The sequence below is a fragment of the Coffea arabica genome, chromosome 9e, assembly GCF_036785885.1.
Source record: "Coffea arabica cultivar ET-39 chromosome 9e, Coffea Arabica ET-39 HiFi, whole genome shotgun sequence".
NCBI classification, from domain to species: Eukaryota; Viridiplantae; Streptophyta; class Magnoliopsida; order Gentianales; family Rubiaceae; genus Coffea; species Coffea arabica.
The window spans coordinates 1148716-1156754 of record NC_092327.1 but is presented as its reverse complement, the minus strand read 5'-3'; positions in this window follow the sequence as shown (position 1 = coordinate 1156754).

Here is an 8039-nt window from a genome sequence, read left to right as displayed (position 1 = left end):
CCCGTTGAGTTTTCTCTACGGCCTCACTAAAAGCGTTAATCTAGGCCACCGCAAGGTCCTTTTATATTTTCACGTTCAGACCCTAGATAAAGCGCCTTATCCGCCGTTGCTCGGTCATGATTAGCTCGGGGGCAAATTTGGATAGGCGGGTGAACTGGCTCTCTTACTCTGCTATGGATTGGGGCCCCTGACGAAACTGAATAAATTCACCTTCCTTCCGTTCCTGAACTAGAGGAGGGAAGAATTTTGTGCTGAATTCTCGCATAAAATTCATCCAGGTCCTGGGCATTTGCTCCCGTTCTCACTTTTGCCGAATAACATTCCACCAGGAACGGACTGCCCCTTCAGGATACGGACGGCTCTCAAGCCCTTTTCCTCGCTTGCCGTACTTGATCTCGCTCCGTTGACCCTCCGTCAACGCTTAAAGAATTAAACAATACCGTAGACCCCACTTTCTCCAATTTCCATCCACCTCACATACCCCTACCGGGTCCGAACTCTATTCAGTTTACAATGGTAATACTCGAGTATACCGGAATCAAGGGTCTCATACCCAATGATTCCATAGAAACAGTCCCCACGACTTATCAATCTCCTCGACCATGCCCTTGCTGGCTCGAGTCAATCGACCGCCAATGGGGTTGAACTCAGAGTAAACAGTAAGAGTCGTTAGATACATGTCCAAACGACACCAATTCAAGTATATTCAAAGACATTCAATTGATACAGTAACAGTCACATAAGCCATTGAATGTAAGAGTGATAAAGTATACCCTTAACTCAACCAAGTTCATCACTACACACAAGCATTCAAGCCATAGATTTCAAGTATAGCGAAGCCATGAAGTAACAAGTATGTGAGTAATACACTCACCAATCAAACAAAAGGAATTTTACAAATTTTCGTCCAATGAGCGCTTTGGGTCACCGGCACGCCCTAAAACATTCAAGTAAACACAATGAGACTCGAATACGAGTCATAAACCGAATCCACATACTACTAGAGTAAAATCAAATAGAACGTATAAGTGCAAAATCAAACTAGGGAGAGTCCGGAAATGAAGTTTAAGCCCTAAACCCGAAAGGCAGATTTGATGTTATTTAGCGTATTGGACACAACCGGAGCTACGATTATCGGATTAGGGTGCAATTCATACCGTTTCGAAGCTAAGATAAAGGGCTACAACTTTGGTGAAGACCACTCAGTCCAGTTCGTGGTGTAGCTAGGTCAAAATTTCAATGTACCAAACCAGAATCGCACAAACAGGTTAGCTAACCGCATTTTGGTTAAACGACCATAACTCGGGCTACCGAATCCAATTGGGGCGTTTCCAGGTGTGACACCCCGAATATTAGGAGGTTGTTTGTAAAGAAGATACTAAAGTGTATTTCTTTGGGTTTGATTTAAAACCTTATTTTGTTTTAAAAGATTAGAAACCCTAATATTTTAATCAAAAACCCTAGTTTATTTGTGACTAATCGATTTTCTTAAATCTCTCATATTTTAATTGAAACCCTAATTTTAATCACTGGAATTGTAAAATCTCTCACGTTTTTCTTAAAAATTTGCTTTTATTTGGAAATTATTTATTTATTAAAGCCCTACCACCCAGTCATTCCACAATAAGTGCAAATGAACCTAGAAAGTAGGGTTTCACTTTTCGATTTCAAGATTGGAGCAAATTAGGGTTTTCGCGATTTTTTTCTTAGGATGATTTTTCGATACGAAGCAAGGATCAAATTTGGTGATTAAAAGTGACTTTTAGGTGAGAAATAATATGTGATTAGGAGCAATGATATAAGGTTAGTGAATAAGAAGTAAAAACCCTAGTACGTGTGTTTTAAAGAAAAACGGCGCGAACCGGCGGGTACCACACGTTACCGATTGAACGTACCACTTGACCACCACTTCTTACCACATGAGCTCATTAATACTTGAGCAAAATATCCCCTCAATTCCAGCTGGCTTTGACCGAAATTGGTGACCAAAAATGCAAGGGAAAGTGAGAGAAATTTGCATGGCTTTGGTGGTGCCAAGTGTCACCACCCTATGGCTCTTTGCTTATTTTTTTTTCTTGCCATTTATCCTTCATTTCAGCTTCATTTCCTTCATTTCTTTTCTGGTTTTGGCCGAGCTTAAGAGGGAGAGAAAGAGAGCAAGAAACAAACTTCCTTCTTCTTGATTTGCACCATCCAAGTGAGGAACCAAAATTCTAAACCGATTAAAGTGGGAGTTGTGAGCTTGAGAAGCTAGGGGAACCAAGAATTCCAAGAGGAGGTGAAGTATCACTCTTAAAAGCTTCATTTGTTGAGGTATAAGGCTAAACCATGGCTTTGAATCTTTTATTTTGGTTTAAGTTGTTGTATAATTCATGTTGTGGTTGGATTAGTAGTGAAACAAGTTGTTATGATGATTTAAATGTGATATATGTGAGTTAGGGTTTGAGGTATTTGCTGCATATACTTGTTATATGGATGATATATGTGGTATTTAAACTTATATAAGTGGTTGTGGTGATGATTGGAGCAAGAAATCAAGAAAGGTTGCATTGAATCCCAAAATTCCAGATTTCTGGAAAATTTCAGCTCTATTCTGTCCGATTTTATTGCACCATGTTAGAGGCCGAATTAGGCTTAGTATAAAACATGAAAGTTGTATAGAATGATATTTTATAGGTGTCTACAAAATTTCAGCTCAATCGGAGTAACGTAGACTATGAAAAGACCAAAATACCCTCACTGCCCTAGGATGCATTCCAGTGTTCCGTTTAGACAGTTTAGTCTTTTAGCCGTGCCTATTCACTATAATCCGTGCTGATTTAGCTATTTGTCAAAACATGAAAGTTTTATAACTCTGTCTTAGCTTTTCAACACCTACAAGAACACCTTAAACGGACCTTGGTACCCTGAGATATGACCATTCTAGTGCAGTGCGGTTAATTAGCCGTATAGTTGGAAGTTGGCTCTGTAAATTGGGAATTTGACCAGGTTACACTGGAAATTTGACTAAGTGACCTTCATGAAAGTTGTAGGCCTTCGTCTTAGCTTCGAAATGGTATAATTTGTACACCAATCCGATAAGCGTAGCCTTAGATGTGTTCTTTCTGTAAAAACCCGTCAAATCTGTCTTTTGTAAACTTCATTTGCGCACTTGTTATTAGTTGATTTATGTTCTTGTATTGTTCTGAGCCTATGGAATGGCTATTGAACTGAAATTGTGTTATGGATAAATTTGGGTTGGATTGAGTAAAAGAATGAAGTCATAATGGCTGGAAATTAGGTAAACACAAAGGGCATGCTGCCCAAATTTACGCTCGAGAACTAGAGAACTATACTTGCGACTTGAGTAAGGGTTAAGAGTAATTACTACTTGAACCCTCTAGGATATTTGCGTCTTCTTTTCGAGGTATATAAGTAAGAATTTGGCCGAACTTGTACCCTTGAGAAATACAATCATGACTACTAGAAATACGTTTTCCTGGTACTTTCGACTCAAATGGCATTTCCAAGTATAAATGTTACAAAGTTATATAGTTTGAAAAGCGAGCGAGTGTTTCACGAATATTCTCCAAGTGAATTTCCATGTCTTGATTCTTATTGAACGAAACGTCTACGTTTCGAACCTTAGTTGATTTTTAAAGTCCTGAAACAAAGTTTTATCGCAGATTTGGACTCCAAACCCGGAGTATAAACCAGACGTGATTACTAGGGGCACTTCATTTTGGTGAGTGCTTCCAAATACCTGATTGAACTGGACACTTGTTTCCAATGCTTGATCAATATGATTAAATGATATATGATTGGCTTGATCGGACAAGAGTGTACTTTATCGCACTTGCCCTTACTTGATATATACTTGTTTATTGTTGAAATTGAATTGATATACTTGTTCATGTTGTGCGCACTTCCTGGAATTCCAGAAACCCTGCGGCAAGTTACTCGAGTCGAGCCGGCAAGGGCTTGATCGATTGGGTAACGAACCCTGAGTCTCTTGTTTGTCGAGTGGAGTGATATCTCCTCGACTAATCGGTATACTCGAGTATTACCACCCGTGTTTCTTGAGAATTTTGGGCCCAGTAGGGGGTTTGAATAGTGGACGGAGAGTAGTTAAGTGGTGCTCTACTGGATTGGTTCTTTTACTTGAAAGTTGACGGAGTGTCAACTACTACGTGATCAAGCTCCTGATGATGAATGGAAGTTGGCTCCTAAGAGCCATCCGTATCCTTATGCTTTGGAATGATTGTTGCTTATTGGATTATTGTTTATTCTGAAAAACTTTTACAATCGCTCATTTTGAGATTGCTACTTGACGTGTTATTGCTCACTTTTATGAACTCTTCATGCTCGTTACTTTGCTATATCGAAAAGTTGTACTTATAAATAATGGTCAATTTGCTATTTGGAACCTCACTGGGCTTTTAGCTCATTCCACTCCATTTGTTTTCCTTTCAGGGGTACGAGCGAGGCGTGAGATATGTAAAGACTAGCATAGACTAGTTGTTTTTGACTTTTTACTTGTACTCGCGCTATTACTCGAATAGAATGTTTTGTATCTGGATTGTATACACTTCGAACCAGTTTGGGTATATTGAGGTTTTGTATCTTGATTGTGCATCAATGTAAATTATAAGATTGAATTGCGATGTTATTTATGGTCTATGGATGTATGCATGTGATGCGAGTGAGTGAGTCCTGGCGAGAGTTGGGCAGGCGGTCCGCCGAACCCTTTGGTACGCCTTAAGGGGAAGTGGGGTCGTCACACCTGGGCCGTTAGAAAGTGAAGACACAGCACTACAACTTTCGTATTTTGGCTAAAATCAAACTCAGTACGCATCAGGGTGAACGGTCGCGGTCAGTTTGGGTGAACTGCCAACCCTGACCGCCGAACTCCTACCTAGGGCAGTCTGGGTATTTCCCTCTTTTCACAAGCTACCGAGCTCAGATTGGGCTGAAATTTTACAGGCAACTATAAAACATTATTTCCTACAACTTTCATGTTTTAACCTAAGGCTAATTCGGCCTTCTTCCTATCCAAACAGTACCGGGCAGAACAGGGTTAATTGAAACCCTAATCTGGAATTTTCCGCACAAAGTGGAAATTTTCCGCAATTAGCTACAATTTACGCACTATAACTTCATTCTAGACTATCCCAAGCCATCATCCATGGCCACACAATATTAAACATATAAAAACAGAAAAATCAATAATAAATATAAAAAATTCACCAATCTCTACCAAAGTTAAGAAATCTTCCACAAAATCACATCTTTAACCAACACAAGTCATTAATTTAACATTATTAAGACCAAAGATAGAATTCCTTAGCTACTCACCTTGCAACCTCAAGAAAGGAAGCTACTTAGCACCACTTTCTTCCAACCCACTTCACCAACTACTTCAATACCACCTAACTAAGGATTTTTATGGAGTGATTTGAAGTTTTATCGGTTAGATTTGAAGATTGGAGTAAGTTTTGGAAGGAATATGTTGAAGGTTTTTCTTTCTTTTCTCTCCAAGATGTTCGGCCAAGAGGATGAAGAAAGTGATGAATTGTTGGTCAATTTTGGTTAATTGGTAAAGTAAATGAATAATAGTCAAAGTCAAGATTAAATCACAAGGTGACACTTGTCACCCTTATTTAATGCAACTCTATCCTTTTGTCTCTTCAATGATAATCCATCTAGGTAATTTCTAATTATTTCTTAACACCTGATAAATTAAATCCGGTATACACAACTTAACCTAATTGGTCGAATTTTATCGAACTTACCGCACTAGTGGGTCCCACATCCGGTATACACTCTTAAAACCTTATAAACTAACCTATACTAGAAAAATGATTTAAAAACCATATTTACTCATAAAAATTATGTTTAAAATTTTTTGAATAAAGAAAATGTGAAAAAGCGTGCAATTAAAAGAAAATAAAACCTAGAAATTAAGAAAATTACGGGTTCTCACACTTGGACTGCTATGTAGCAATCCTATCCCTGCAAGGTGCTATAAAAAGAAGATTCTTGCAGGCATAAAAGATTATTAAAAACCAAAGGCTTACAATGTAAACTGTAAAGGATGACAGTCAAGCTCAAATTCAAGATAAAGTTTGTGCTTTTTTGTCTATAGGTGTTTTTTGTTGCCTAAGTCAAAGTTGAACATCTTTGTTTCATTATGGTTACCTTTGGTAAATCTTGATTCCATTATAAATATGAATTGATGTTAGTACATGTTAGATTTTTATGCATCTACCCAAAAGAATGGAAAACTAATAGTGGAACTGATGATAACAAACAGATTCTCAGACATGTATTCTTCTTTGTGGTAATGACCTAATTTGTTATTCATTTCATATGTTAAATTTTGTAATGGCTAAATATTAACCTTAAAAATTGATTCATTATATATTAAGTAAGGTGCTATACTTCAATTGGGTTGACATTAAACACCACAACATAAGAAAGACAAGTTCAGCTATGAGGGCCTGAACTATGAAGCATTTAGGTAACGATATCTCATATAGTTGAAGCAGCATAAGAAATTTGGTCATGCAAAAGTATGTGATAAGTTATTAATTGAAAGTCTATTTAATCATCGCTAGCTATTGTTGTATTAATTATTCAGTTCATTTTTTTTACTTGATGGCAATTGTAGCATGGTCAACCGTACAGCTCTACTGCCGATTGTCCTATATTAGCTAGCTGCAAGGCAAAGAAAAATACAGCAATAGCTAGTCCTAATAGTGATGCCATGTCAATACTTGAGGATTTAGGACTAGGAGAACTTGTAGTATGATATGATTCAGCCCTTTGTATGAACAATAATTGAATATGTTGATAGTAATAGTTGTATGTGGTTCTAAGTGCTAACTCTTTAACTTGTTTCTAGAGCGGTCTATGAGAGCTATGTTTAGTATGACATTTGATCTCACAATGGTACCAATAGCAAAGGAAGAGCTCGGTAGAAAGGCAGTGAAGGCTCTTATATTGAAAGTATTTCATGAGAAAGACATACAGCTATTGGTAGATGGTCATAGTTGGCCGAAAAAATGAGAGGGCGACTAAGAGAAGGAGGAGGAATAGAATGAAGGCAATGGAGATAAAAACTAGGTGAACTTTGATGTCAAGAATGAGGAATGCAACAAGGAGTATACTGAAGAGAGAGAAGCCCCACAAGAGCCTGTGGCCAAATAGTTTGAGATTTGTAAGGCTGGTAGCAATGATATTAGTATCGAGGGATCAATGACAGTTGGTAAACACACAGCTCTGAGCATATTGACATATATATCATTACAACTAGAACTCCCATGTGATAACTAGATGCAAGCAAAAAGTGAACTACATGATCGGCTTACTCCTCTAAATGACAAAGGTAATTGCACAATAAATTCCATGTTATTGACTAGCCAAATAGTCATGCATTATATGTTGTTGCAAACTTAATGCAACTTTATGCACTATTAGTATGATTGATCAGATGTTTCAAGTTTTGTACTATATTGATTATTTGTTGTGGTCATCTGTAATGATGTAGTCGAAGAAGACAATGGCGAGACAGCCTTGAGAGCAATCATTGTCATGAGGGACGGTGATGCTATAGAAGGATGAGAAGAAAAAACAAATCCCGATGGTGAAACAAAGTTAGTTGAGAATATTCCCGTGCTAATAAATGTTCCTATATAGCATGAATGCACCATATACTACATATTCGCCAAAGATTCCAATAGATAGACAATTTGTATAATAATAAACAGCCTTAAGGCATTCAAGAAATAACATTCAATCATTTAAAGAATACGAGATCACTTAGAGCTATTCATTCAGTCTCGGCCCATCCCTTCTTTATAACTTTCAATATTTGAAAACATTTGAAAACAAAAACTCCTACGGTGATCATTTTATTTAGTCAGTCATTCAGTCATTACATTTCATTCACTGGCCAGTACTCCACTCGACTTCGTGGTCATACTCGAGTATACCAAAACAGTGGCTCAGGGTTACCAACCTACCCGACCGAATCCGCTTCTGGTTCGAATAGACTAGCA